The sequence below is a fragment of the Prionailurus bengalensis genome, chromosome B4 (genome assembly GCF_016509475.1).
Source record: "Prionailurus bengalensis isolate Pbe53 chromosome B4, Fcat_Pben_1.1_paternal_pri, whole genome shotgun sequence".
Classification (NCBI taxonomy): domain Eukaryota; kingdom Metazoa; phylum Chordata; class Mammalia; order Carnivora; family Felidae; genus Prionailurus; species Prionailurus bengalensis.
In genome coordinates, this window is record NC_057358.1 from 92,496,811 (window position 1) to 92,511,743 (window position 14,933).

Below are 14,933 nucleotides of genomic sequence, written 5' to 3' on the forward strand. Positions count from 1 at the left end.
TCAATAAACTTCACTTCTTTTAGCCATGGCGGGGGAAGAGGGAAGGGTCTAATGTAAGCCAAACAGAATTCCTCTTGGGAAATCTTTCTTGCAACAAGAGGGGGGGGGGTTGGTGGGGGGAATGGCTTATCGGATTCATTTTGCTGACAGCACAGAAGAAATCATGCCCACTAGGAATTAGTTCCTGCTTTCTAGATCCCAAAGCTTTCTAGACCTATTTCCTCTCCCACTCCATTTCCTTCCATTAAATCTCTTTGTTGCTTAAATTAGCCGCAGCAGGCTTCTACTGTTTGCAGTGGGAGAAAAGTCTAACTCACATGGAGTGCCTGTCTACATCTTTCTGAGCTGCAAAACTGAGGTTCTCAAAGGCATCCATCATCCAAAAAAAAAAAAAAATAGAGCTTAGAATCACTAGATTAGGTGGTCCTTTCTTTCCCTGAGAATCCAAGGAAGAATTGGAGACACCCATCCTTGCAAATTAACAGATGGTTGAGCCACTGACTGAACTAAAACTCAAAACTGTGGATTTCCTGGCATCCTCTTGCAAAGTGGAATTATTTTTGGCAGAATGGATCTTGCTCGGGAACTCACGAAATAATTGTCGATAGTCCCCGAATCAGAAGACCAGCCCTGGCTTTGCCCACAGTTGAGTTTTATTTTCTGGTTAAAGTCATCATTCCTTTCCTACCACCCTGGCCCGTACCTGTCCTTACAACAGTTTTCCTTCTAGTCAAAGAGCTCTCTCTATGCATGGAAGAGTTAAGAGCAGCTGTGGGAGTCAGGGTGGTACGTATTAAGTTTGTCTCTAGGCCAGCATTCCTCTAAGACCCAGGTAGGATGCTGGAAGGTGTTCAAGGAGGGCTGGGGCTCCAGAAACTCTGTCAGGCTTAAAGAATTTTTTCTGTCTTTCTTTAACTCTTGAAAATTAGTAGAAGCCAAGTCCACAGTTAAGTACAAATTGGGTGGTTGCTTATTACCATTCTAAAATGAAAGGCTTTCCAGAAGAAAAAAGAAGGAAGAGACAAGTAGAACCACTTTGGGGTCCAAACCACTAAAACCAGAGACAGTTCCAAGATACATCCAATTTTTATCCATGTTCCATCCCCACTTTCCTCTTGGCCACCAGCAACTTATTTTAGTGTTATGCAAGGAACGCCATTTTAAATTTGGGGTGGCTGTTGTAGTTATTGCTATTTAATCACAAGCACATGCATACACTCACACATACACTCGCTCGACTGAGCTCCCCTTCTGTCTTTGCTTATCATTTAAAATGGGATGAGTTCAGGAAACTGTTTGTTGGTCCTACTCTGCTTTCCATGAGAACTGAACTGCCATTGGTTCCTTGAAGAAGATCCTACTGGATGTCACAGCAGGCATGTGGGAAACTCAGCTGGCATCACTGAAAGCTGTGTTTGAATAAGGACTTAGACCCAGGGTAAAGTGAATGCTCATTTCCACAGAACTCCTGCTGGCATCCAGTGGAGAGGGGTCAGAGCAGAGTAGCGTTCAAACACCATCATTTGACATGAATGGGACGCGAGGTCCCACTGAAAGTCTCACTGACTTTCAGAACGAGAGCATGATGACAGAAGTCATTTCGGTTTCCTTGCCATCTGTCCTGACTCACAAGGTTAATCATCAATGGTTCTCAAAATCTATTTCACGGGGTGCCTTGGTGGCTCAATCGGCTGAGCGTCCAACTCTTGATTCGGCGGCGCAGGTCACGATCTCACGGTTCATGGGATAGAGCCCCGCGACAGGTTCCATGCTGAGTGTGGAGCCTATCTGGGATTCTCTCTCTCTCCTTCTCTCTTTGCCCCTCCCCTGCTCATGCTTTTCTCTCTCTCTCTCTCAAAATAAATAAATAAACTTAAAAAATCGATTTCACGGTTCACCAGAATATTGTCCTTCGTATAAACTTGTCATTCAAAAATCTACTGAGTACTAAGCCAGTACCCGGGCACTATATTGGATGCCATTAGATGATAACGATGGAAAAATACCCATTCTGGTTTGATGAGCAAAAACTTAGCCAAAAAGCAATTTTATTTTATAACTTATAGTGATAGTAATAAAATCAATTCTCATTTGCTTGGGCACTTGGTACATTCTCGGGACTATGCAAGGTGTTCCACATTGGTGAGAGCTGATCCTCCCAGCAATCACAGGATGCCAGCTAGGCGTTACAGAGAAAGGTTGTGCTTCTGTAGAACACTATGCATTGTTTAGTGCACACTCTTTCCAGGATCAGATTCTGATTCTGATTCTGAGAGGGGGGGCTCTGAGCCTTTCACTGCCTTTAAGCGATTTTACTACTCTGTACGCTACAGATAACTGATAGCAATGCAAATGATTCTTGTCTGCGGATACACAAATACGTACTCACTGGATGGAATTACATTGGCTTCTCCACCCACTCAACCCTCATTGGAAAAAGCCAGTTTCTGTCGATGTGTAAACTCATTCCAACACTTCTTAACACCATATAAATTTATGCGTCTTTTATTTCGCCTTTGAACCAATTTAACATTTATCTGTTAAATAAAATCCTTAGCATGTGTTTATTTTATATCTGTATGGGAGTCATGATTTTATCTTTTCTTAAGAAATATCCTTTCATGGGACACCCGGGTAGCTCAGTCGGGTAAGCGTCTGACTTCCTCTCGGGTCATGATGTCACAGTCTGTGGGTTCGAGCCCCTCGTCGGGCTCTGTGCTGACAGCTCGGAGCCTGGAGCCTGCTTTGGATTCTGTGTCTCCCTCTCTCTCTCGGCCCGTCCCCTACTCATGCTCTGTCTCTGTTTCTCAAAGTAAATAAACGTTAACAACAACAACAACAAAAAGAAATACCCTTTCACATTATTATTAACCCCACTCTGCAGAGGAAGCTACTGAGGCTCAGAATCAAATGACTTGGTCAGGACCACTAATGATTATGTGACCTAGCTAGGGGTTAAACCGCTGCACTTTCTGACTCCACAGCTTATGTGCCTTCTTATAATTTTGCACCTGCTCTGTACCTGGCCTGTGTTAGGCATGTGCAAGTATCCTTTGAAGTCATTGAGCTATTAATAGGCTCTTGTATACTGGCGCTATGGGGTTATAAAATATTCATGATGTAATCTCTGCTCGCCAGATGATAATCAAGGTACACACACACACACAAAAGAAGGAAGATGCACGATAGGCGAGAAAGGAAAGGAAAGGAGTGGTAAGAATACAACGGGATTAGTCTTGAAAGCTTTTAGGAAGTGATAGTCTTCCAATCGCCATTGTGGAAATGGAAGGGGCATGAAGAAGAAGGTTGTAGGTTAAAGCCAACAACCTGTAAACCTGGGTCCTGAAGGCTCCAGTCCAGCCACCTGAACGAGCAAACCAGGAAACAGGATGGTGCCATCGCCTGCACATTTGTTATCTAACACCGGGGGGAAATGTGGCAGATAAGACAAATTCTAATCTCCTAATTATTTGCACATATAACTATTTTGCATAAAGTCTCTACTGGCCCAAATTTGACTGAGTTGTGCTTCAAAACGGGTTGTCATAGCTCCTCCACGTTTGTGGGCTAAACTCTGAACTCCTTCATATCGTACGGCTTTAATGTGGCCTCTGCCCACTTTGAATCTCGTCTGATATCCAAAAGCATTGCTCTCTACTAGCCTTCTCCTCTCTGTCTCCCCCGTCTCTGTCTCTCTCACACACACAGCCCACAGTCTAGGCTTCTGACTCCCTAAAGTACTGGCAATCCCCCACCCCACCAGGCTCTTTTGCAGCTCGCCTTTTACTAAAGCTTTGCCCATAGCAGCCCTCTTTACACCCCTCCCCACCTTGGCAAGCATCGGGGCATCACTCAACACTCAATTTAAAGAGTCGCCCTCTTTATGAAAGACCACTCATCTGATCTGTGAAAATCACCTTTCCCCCCCGAACATATGTCGCTGCCAGCGTGCCCCCTTGGTCGTGCCTGTTTGTTTACACACTTGCTTCCAGGGATGGTGCCTGGCCTGCTCTGCCTTGCCTTCTCTCCCCGCGTCCCGCATTGCCTGTTGTGTAGATCGTGCTCTGTAATTGAACGCATCATGCATCAGTGAATCAGTGGATTCACCAATATGCTAGGCAGGGTGAAGGGGTACTGGAAGGACTCAGAGAGCTCAGGGCATTCAAACCCTTCTCTCCATCGCAGGGGAAAGCAAGGCCGGGAGAGGAGAGGTGAAATCTACCAGCAGCCCCCAAGGGAGAGCTAAGGAAGTACTAAGAGAACCCAGGGCTCCCTCCCCTGAGTTTCAGACAAGCCAGGCTGCTTTTCGCTGCGGTGCAGTGTGGGGAAGGAAAACTGCTCTCGGAGAGAGGGATGATTTGTGCGTTGTTTTGTTTTTGTGGCGCTTTCATAATTTCGGTAAGGATATTTTTAAGCCGAAGCATGGGGCGGTTCAGTTTTCATTACCCAACTTGGCATTTTCCTCTTGTGCGCAGAGCCGCTCGGGCCCTTATCATAGCGCTGTAACCACATCCCCTGCTGGGCCTGACGCTAAATCAACACTGTCAGTTGAAAACAAACACTAACAGGTGCGCGGCACACTGAGCGTGGGAGGGTATTTATTCTGAAGCGAGGGCTAGCACACTGGAGGGGGTAATAAACCCCGACCCGACAGGGCCACTCTGCCCACTGCTCCCCAGCCCGGGGCACCGGGAGAGCTGCCAAAGCCTTGCAAGGGCTGCAGCCTGGGCCCCCCCCAAAAACCAGGCCCGTCGGTGAGAAATGCGATTTTATCGTTGCAGGAGAAGCTCCCATCAGGCGCTTCTTAAAGCCCCTGTCTCAGGAGAGGCCCAGACCGGTGTGGCTGATGCACGCGGCTCCCGAGTGTCCTTCCCAGCAGCCCCTGGTAGGGGCTGGAGACCAGCAGAAGTCTGTTCAGGACAGGAGCACTCATAGGACCTCGCTCGGAGGCGAAAGAGGACCTTGCAAACTCTGCCTCGGCCTTCCGTCCCGATCCCACAGAGCAGATCTAAGTCTTCTGGTAACTTTTTTCTCCTGAAGCTGCCGCCCTGGGGCCCCTCGGAGCCAGGTGACCATAGGATGCTGAGTAGTAATAGTTATCAACACGAAGAACCAGCCTGCCCAGAAGCGCCGACTGTGGGCTGGACCACAGCGTACTTCACAGCGTTATCGGATCCGACCCCCCCCCCACAACCCCAAGAGGCAGATATCACTATCAGCATCCCCTCCACTTGACAAATAAGGAAAAGACGGACAAAGGGATATAAAGTGCCCCAGGCTGTACAGCTGTCAGGTTCCTGGTGGAGACATGATTCATTTCAGGCAGTTGGTTTCAGAGTGTGTGTTCTCAGCCCTTCACCGTCCCGCCTCAGCTTTGGGTGTTAATCAGGTGGTTCCCGACCCCGGCTGGACATTGGAACCACCCATATCAGAGCCAACCTCCAAAGCTCCCGATTGGTGTGCTTTGGGGTAGCTGGGTATTTAAAATACCAACAAGTAAATAAGTGTGTGTGCCCGCCTGTGCAACCCCATTAGCCCCAGGCACTTGAAGGGAGCAGCTGGCAGAGGTAGGAGTTCCCACCACGCTGTTCAAAGCCAAGTATCGAGGGGGACGGGCACGCAGCGCTGGAAGGCCCGCCAAGGAAGGTCTGGCCTGGGCGCGGCTCGGTGACTAAGGCGTGGGGAAGACTGCCAGAAAGGGGGCAGAGGTGACCAAAAGGGGTGCCAGAGAGACAAGAAAACCAACAGGCCTATTTCTCTGCCAGGAGCGGGCCGCGGGGACACGCCAAGGGAGAACACCACAGAGGGTGAGCCCCTTCATGCTGCACAGACAGTTCCTGGAACTTACCGGTACTAAAAAGAATGAAGGTTCCCGGAAAGGTGTTTTAAGAGAGAAACTTGCCTTGTAAATCACACCTGTTGGAGCTACACAGGGGAGCATTTAAGGCTCTGAAGTGCACAGTACGGGAATCTCCTCAAACCAGGGTCTGGGGGTTTGGGATGCAAATGCTGGGAAGTCAGGGGGTTCCCTCACCCCTTCCTTCAGTGGCCGATCTGGACTCAGCCCGTATTTTAGTTACAAGCTTTTCTAGGGGCTGTTTACATTTGAGACACAGGTTTTAAGGTTATAAAATTCAGGGGTGCCTGGGTGGCTCAGTCGGTTAAGCGTCCGACTTCGGCTCAGGTCATGATCTCCCCGTTTGTGAGTTCAAGCCCCATGTGGGGCTCTGTGCTGACAGCTCAGAGCCTGGAGTCTGCTTCCGATTCTGGGTCTCCCTCTCTCTGCCCCTCCTCCGCTCACGTTCTGTCTCTCACACTCTCTCTCTCTCTCAAAAATAAACATTAAAAACTTTTTTATTTTTATTTATTTTTTTTCAATAAAAACTTTTAAAAAAGATTGTAAAATTTATATCCATTAGAGACAAAAACGTTTTAAAATAGAAAAAAATGTCACTCATAATTTTATTACCTAAAGATAACAATTATTATTTAGGCTATTCCTTTATGTTGTTTTTCCTGGACAAAATTTTTTCAACACAATGTGAATCATAATAAATGTGCATTATTATAACCTGCTTATTTCACCTAAAATAGCATAAAGCTGTTTATTCCTTGCATCAGTTTCTTTATTCCCTTCATAATAATTATATTAACGGTGATGAGGTATTGCTGGGATTCAGAAAACTGAATAATCTATGAATTCATTCCGTGGGGGAGAAAAATTGAATAAGAATTCTTGTCAAGAATTGTTTCTATTTTTGCTGAAATATGTATACCCTAAAACCAGGTATCAATGTGTCTACCCCTCACAAACAGCCCTGAGCCTTAAAGTCTAATCCAAACGGGTCTTTTGGCGAATCTAGGATTTGGCCAGATTGATTTTTAAATGATGATGGAAAGGTAAACATAAATGCGAAAACGTTTCATAGAGAACTTCCAAATAGGAAGATTTATCATCAGACCCCTACCACTAATTTCCTTCTCGAAGGGGCTTTGCCAGAGAGACTAAGCCACGTGGCATAATCCCTGAACACGCATTGGCATATGCAGGAGCTCGGTTTGTGCAAACGGATTCTTGGAGCCAATCAGACTAGCTTGGTATTTCATCTTTTGGCCCAATGCTGTATACTGGCACAAATAACACTACCCCTGCCATGCACAGAATAATGTTCAGAATAATAAATCAGCCACCCTGTAATTATATGGGGAGAGCCAGCTTTATTCTCTCAGTGAGCAGATTGATGTATCTGTTTAGACGGGATGCCTAGGGCTCTCTGGGAACCTGGGCTGACTTCCTAGTGCCCGGGCAGGCCCTGCCCCACATCTCTGTATGTAGAGGTGAGTTCCCACTGGGCAGGTCTGCTGGGACTAAACTGGTTTCTAAACCTGTTTGGCTTCTCCCAAAGGTCCATAGCTGTCAAAAGTGAAACAGATCCAGGGGCTGGGGACAGCAGAAAGGCACAAACTCATCCGTCAGGCTGTGCGAGGCTGAGACAGAAAGGCTTCCTTAGCTGCAGGATCCTGGATGGCCGTTAACATAGTATTTGAGGACAGTCCCAGACAGAAAATGTTGGACCAGGTAATCTGTTTGTCTGAATTCATGCCATTCCTTCCGCAGTTGGCAGAAAGGAATTGAAGCAGCACACACAAGTGGACAAAATAAACCATACAGGAAGGTCATTTCACACAGGCGAGAAAAGTGACCACTCCCTTGTCCTGCCTTGGTTCAAAGCACATACTTAAAAGATCATGTGACCATATTAATGAGGGCATAGGTGGGTGGGTGAAAGGAGGAGGCATACTCCTAAAGCCTGCTGTAAAAATTTACAGGTCAATCACATTAGAATTCAAATGCATCTTTACATTATAGCATCAAGCCTGATCAATACTTCATCAGTACATTCTGAGACTTGCCCAGGAGTGTGAAAGTTTCCCCCGTGGATACGTTCCCTGCCTGACCCTGAATGGCTTCATTTGGCCCTGCATGTCTGACTCATATGCCTTCCCCACATTTAATTAGATGGTTTATTTTCTGAGATCAAGTTGGCTATTTTGTCTTCATGGCTGTATCTCTTTGCTTTTGTGGTTTTTCTCCGCTGGGAGTCCTCTAACCCTGGCTTGTTGGCATGCATGGTGTCTTCCATTACTCAGGCCTTGGTTCAAATTTCTCCTCCTCAAAGAGGTCTTTCCTCCCCTCCCTCCACTCCTAGCCACTCTCAGACACAGGTCTATGTTTAGTACTGCACACTCTTTATAAATATCCCATTTAGCTGTCTCCTTGTTTATTTTCTGGGCTCCGCCATCACCCATGTATGGATCTCACACTGTTCTCCATTGCACCCCCAGCACTCACAACAATTTTTTTTTAACGTTTATTTACTATTGAGAGACAGAGAGAGACAGAGCGTGAGCAGGGGAGGGGCAGAGAGAGAGGGAGACCCAGAATCCGAAGCAGGCTCCAGGCTCGGAGCTGGCAGCACAGAGCCCGACGCGGGGCTCGAACTCACGGACCGCGAGATCATGACCTGAGCCAAAGTCGGCCGCTTCACCGACTGAGCCACCCAGGCGCCCCGCACTTACAACAATATTGAACATACAGTGGGCATGTGTGAAGCCCAGGAGGCAGGTCCGATGCTTGTCTCTATTTGATAGATGCCCAGTTAGGATTTAAGGACAGCACCGTGCTCTCAACAATAGCCTTATGTCTTGCCTCTCTAGCTTTTTTGCTGAATAAGTAAACGAGTATCTGTCATCACCATTCCCTAAAGACTCATAGGTTCCTCCTAAGCTCTAAGTCCAATAAACACAAATATCATGATCTTAAAAACAGGTCGTAAATATATGACAGATCCACACAAGGTTAAGAGTCCTGAGGTTTAGGGGGCGCCTGGGTGGCTCAGTCGGACAAGTCTGACTCTTGATCTCAGTTCAGGTCCATGAGTTCAAGCCCTGCCTTGGGCTCTGTGCTGGGTGAAGTTTACTTACGAAAAAAAAAAAAAGAGTCACTAGATTTAGGATGTCCCTGTTTTTAGGGGAAATGGGGATACAGACTCATGTTTGGTTCCTAACCCTCCGGAGCTGGCTCTGTAGCTTTTGGTAGAGAGTAGGAGGTTAAATCCTACAGTAATACTGATACCACAAAAGGCCAATATTTTTCTCTTTAAGCTGCCACTGCCACTGAAAGATTCGTCAGGTGGCTGGGGGTGCAGGGAGACTCAACAGCGTTGATGAATCTTGGTGGGTTTTACAACTTGTTGCATCTGTTTGAGTTTTTATTATTATTCCTGGAGCTTCACCTCAGAAATTTTGGTTTTAAGTTCATATATTTTAAATCAGTATAATAAGCATATGTACACTTATTTTTAAAATAATGTTTATTTCCGAGACAAAGCATGAACAGAGGAGGGGCGGGGGTGGGGGGGACAGAGGATCCGAAGCAGGCTCTGTGCTGACAGCAGTGAGCCCGATGCAGGGCTCGAACTCACAAACCCTGAGTCCGTGACCCGAGCCAAAGTGGGAGGCTTCATCTACTGAGTCACCCAGGCGCCCCATACACTTATTTTAAAAATAAATGTATTTAATTTGCACACACACTTGGGATGTTCTTGAGGATCTTGGAGACATGGACAACAATAACTTTGTTTTTTTTAAAAGGATTTCACCTTTATCCTCTCATTGTGTTTCAAAACACCACCGAAGTAGGCAGAGCCAGACCAATGTTATTCTCTCTAGCTAGCTGACTCCCAGATCACCGGACTGGACTCTCGGGGTTTCTTCCTGCTTCTGTGGTTGCTTTCTCGAATGCCCTGTGCTGGTTCCTCTTCATCTTCCAAACTGGGAACATTGGTGTGATCACACATTGGTGTGATCCAGGATTCAGCCTTTGGGCATCCTTCCTCTATACCCTCTTGGTGGCCTCATTCACTCCTTTGACCTTAAATACAATGTTTATGCTAATGAGGCTCAAGTGTGTATTTCCAGCTCGGTTTGATCCCTTTAGCTCAGCGCTGTTAGTCTCTGACATTTCCACTTGGTCATCTTATGGGTATTTCAAACTTACATGCCCCAAACTGGGCTTCCAAAGTGGCTCCTCTCAGTTTTTCCTGCCCGAGTCAATGACCACTCTGCGTTTCTCGTTACCAGGCCAATGATCTGGGGCCATCTCCGCCCCCACTGTCTCTTACGCGTCCCATCTGATCTGTCACAACTCCTATTGTTTCTACTTTTAAAGTATAGTAAATCCAGAATCTGGCCTTTTCTCTTACATTCCACCGTTGCCACGCTGGCCAGACCCCTGTCACCTTGTGCCTGATTGGTCTCAGGGGCCTCCTAACTAGCCTCCCTGCCTCTTTGCTGCCCTTGGGTCTGTTCTCAGCACAGCAGCCAGAGCAATTCTGTGGTTGTCAGATCATCACCCTCCTCTGCTCAAAACGCTCCACGGACTTGCCCTGTCACTTAGAGTGACACTCGCCCTGTCCCTGTAGTCCTTATGTGACCGTCCATGCTCTGGCCCTCTTCTGCTGTGACAAGTCCCTGACTATTTATTTTCCTCCTCACCTTCCCGCCTTCCCTTCAACACCCTCCCACCTCAAGTCCTCTGCACAAGCCATTCTCTGTGTCTACAGTGCCCTCCCCCAGAGAGTTCTGTGGCTTCCTCTTCACTTCCTTTATTTCTTTATTCATATGTCACTTTCTAAGCACCCAGCTCAGTGCCTTACTGCTGTTGTAGATGCCTGATACATTGCTTTTTTTTCCTTTCTAAGTTTATTTATTTTGAGACAGAGCATGAGTGGGGAGGGGCAGAGAGAGAGAGAGAGAGAGAGAGAGAGAATGCCAAGCAGGCTCCACACTGTCAGCACAGAGCCCGATGTGGGGCTCGAACTCATGAACCACGAGATGATGACCTGAGCCGAAACCAGGAGTCAGACGCTTAACCAACTGAGCCGCCCAGGCTCCCCGCTGCCCAGTACATCGCTCTTTAGCAAATACATGGCTTAATTAGCAGAGTCGGTGTTTCCAGACTTGTCTTTGTCCTGGAGAACGTGCACGAGTGAGGGACGGTGTGGCTCTGAGATGATGCCTGTGCTCGCTCCCAATCGTTAGAGCTGTTCCAGTAGGTCTTGTGTTAGAAGTGATCTCAGTCAGTCTGACTTCAGAAACGTTCTGAAAACTGGGATGGGTTTGCTCCGAAGAGAAAGCTGTTACAGAGGAGCATGACCTTTAAAGCATGTTCAGCAATAACGCCTTCTGAAGCATCGGTGCAATGAGACGTGTTTCATTAATCGTGTTTTCTGAGCGGAGCAATTTGAAAGAACACGCTCCCCGTCTGCCTCACTGCCATGTTCTCGTCAGCCCTTTCACAAATTAATCTGAATAGAAGCAGCTTCCCCTCAGCGGTGAGTTAAAATAAGCCACTGTTCACATGATTATTACTTCATTGTGCTTTTACGCACATTCCTTGGTGCTTTTTAATTATATATAATTACCAGGGAACAGGGAGTAAAATCTGTTTAATCTAAAATGAAACATGCTAAATAGATAATGTTCCCAGTTCCTGCTTTTTTTTTTTTTTTTGAGGTATTACTCGAACTCAGGAAGACCAGGTTCAAGAGCGTAGACCCAGATCTTGCGGGAAGTGGAAAGCGTAGCCTACGTGATTAAACATTATTTATTTCGTGTGCACGCTCTGGCTTTTTAAAAATTGTCACGCAACTTGGCGACTCAAGTAGTGACATCTGGGGTGCAATTATTTCAGATGCCGTTTTTTTTTCCTCCTCATAAAATAATTGCAACGAGCCGCAAACAAGAGTTAAACTTGATGGTGGCATATGGTGACTTTGATATGACGACATGTTTTTCCTGCAGGTTTTGTGGGTGTGTCTGATGATGCACCGTTTTATCAATGCGTGTCACAGTGATCATATTAAAATGCATGACACTGGTCAAGAGGCAATACAGCTCAGTGCTGAAATCTCAGGCACTGAGACAGATTTCCTATACCTGAATCTTTTGTATTAGTGATGCCGTCTTAATTTATATAACTTCTCTGTAGCTCTCTGTCTCATCTGTGCCATGAGGATACAAGAGTAGTCGTCTCAGAGGGGGGTTGTTAGAATTAAATGTGTGTGTATCAAGTGCTTAGACTAGAGCACTCAGTGAGAGTTTATTATTGTTACCAGTGAGGAAAATTAAGATCGGGCCGCAGCAACAGATAACTGCAAAATCCCAGGGCCTTGACATAACCAAAGTCTCTTTTTTTGCTCAAGCTACGTGCCCCTCATGGAGCAGCCATCATCTCAAATGTTGCCCGTGGCTGTGGCAGAAGGAAAGATAATTCTGGAAGGTCTGGCACCAGCAACTAAATGCTCCGGGCTGGAAGTGGCCCTGTCACTTCTGTTGCTAACTCATCGGCCAGAATCAGTTGCATGGCCACCCTCGACCACCTGCCTAGGGGACGTGAGAGAAGACAGTGTCTAGAAGCCAGACACCAAGCATTTTTGGCAAACGGTACTTAGGACATCCGTGGTTTCTGTTGCCGTTCTGCTTCTGCAGTGAAAGCATTTGGCTTTCTCAGTCTGAGTGACCTTAACCTTTTTGGTTGCTGGCTGTCACTGTTGGTTAAGGAGAATTGCAGGCTTCGGGGAAGGGCTTCAAGAGTGTCTCGGAGCACAGCAAGCTGAACATAAGGCTCTATTTAGCTATTTCGTGGCATTCTGGGGCACCGGACCATCTGCAATAGACATGACTTATAAATGTGCTCCATTAAAAATAAAAAAGACCGGTTCTAACACTTTAAACATGTCTGCTCAAAGACAACATTGGAAATACTGAAATACTGTCCATATGCCCCATGGATGTCCACCTCCTCTATTCAAAGCTCTGCATGGTTTCCGAGGCCTAGTAGCTCTTGGATGTGGTTTTGTTTAGACATCCCCAGGCCAGCATTTGTTTATTTGCCTTGAATCCCTCTGGGGCCAGCCAAGCGCCAAAAACAAATGACTTACGGTTAGTTCTTGATTATCTTTGCAAATGGTTGGTGATCTTGAGCAATGCGTATTTGCCCTTCATTGGGCTTCCTCTCCTTCTGTTCTGTGGCCAAGATCCCTGCCCCTCACCCTTCCAGTCATCCTGAGGCTCCTTATACAGAGGAAGGGTAACCCACTTTATTGCTCTCGGTCTCCATTCAATCCTCTCGCAGATGGACTGGGCTACTGCTGGGGGATGGCTGGGATGGTGAGTGAGGGCTGAGTTTTTTTGTTTCCTTTTCAGCACCAAATGCCTTGATAATTTATTCTGGGCTTTCCCACTGCTGTAGCATTGGTGGCAAAAAAAGCAGAGCAGTTCAGATTTTAGAAGTCAAGACTGGCTGGAAGAACAGGAGAACAAGGTGGACTCTTTTTATAGAAGAATACCACTGGGAAGGAAAAGTCCCAAAGCTATTGTCACTCCCGGAATCCCCCCAGCCTCAATGAGAACACATGCATCCATATTCCCCCACCGGCCTGCCCTGGCTGTGAAGACAGAAATACCTGTGCTCAAATTGTAGGCCTCCCATTCGTCATTGCTGTAGGACTTAGAGGAAGTACCTCAACGGCTCTGAACTTCCATTTTTTTCATCTGCAAAGTAAGGTTTAATAATACCTAACACGAAGGGCTGTTGTGACAACGAGATAATATGTGTCAGTTCTTGGGACAGTCCTTGGCACATTAAAGTTCCAAATCAATTGTAGTTGTAATTAGGCAACACCCAGATTAGGTTTGATCTCTTCTAGGAACTCTGACTCTATTACTTGAAATCCTTCTGTACGATGTATTGGTCTTCGACTAATTAGAGTAGGCTAAACTCGAATAACAAATAGACTCAAAGTATCCTGGCTTAAGTGTAGTCAAGGTTCATTTCTCCCATTATAGTCCAGGGAAGAAGTTCCAGGTTGGGGGTGGGGGTGATGCGAGAGGGTTGTCCCTGATCTGTACGGTCAATTAGAAACTCACAGTGATGTCACTCTGCTGCCCTCAACACATGGCCTCCAAAGTCACCCTAGTCATTGTCTGTCATCACACCTCCAGGCAAGGGAGAAACGCGAAGGAACGCGTGTAGAATATCGTACAGCCCAGGCACCCCTACTCTGTCATAGTCCGCTGGAGAGAAATTAATCACAGAGTCACAGGTTGCTGAAAGGGAGGCTGGGAGTTGTGCTGCAGCCAGCCTTCCAAATGCCCCACTGCCATGAGGAGATCAGCCACCTGTCTCAGACTCAGGCCCATTTAGATGTGTTAGTAAGTTCTTTCCAATTAAACTATCAGCTTCTTGAATTAGAGACACTGTTTTAACCTTAACCTACAAAGTCATGTTCAGTGACAGACATGCAAGAATGTTTTTTGAATCAATACTAGTCCTAAATGAATAGGGGTGTTATTCTCTGGCTAAATATTTCAGATTTGGTCTCCAATGCATCTGAATGCAACTTCTTAGTTACTGTAAAGTAGAATGAAATTAAGTGTTAACAGGTTTGGTTAGGGATTACTTGTGTTGAACAATTCATCCTTTGTAACAATTCAAACAAAGACAGTCACGACAAGAATCTTGAGGATTTTCCAGTAACAGGATGATTCCAGAGCAATTACTATATTTATATGTACTTATCGTTAATAATAACTATATAAACTTATTCATTATAATTATTTGCTGACACATTACAGAGTCCATTAGGTTCTCAGTGTTATCTTTCAATCATTTAAAAGTCTAGATTCTTATGGGGCACCTGGGTGGCTTAGTCGGTTAAGTGTCCAAGTCTTGGTTTCGGCTCAGGTTGTGATCTCCCAAGTTCCTGAGTTCCAGCCCCACATCAGACTCTCTGCTGTCAGCACAGAGCCTGCTTCATATCCTCTGTCTCCCTCTCTCTCTGCCCTTCCCCTACTCATTCACTCTCTCT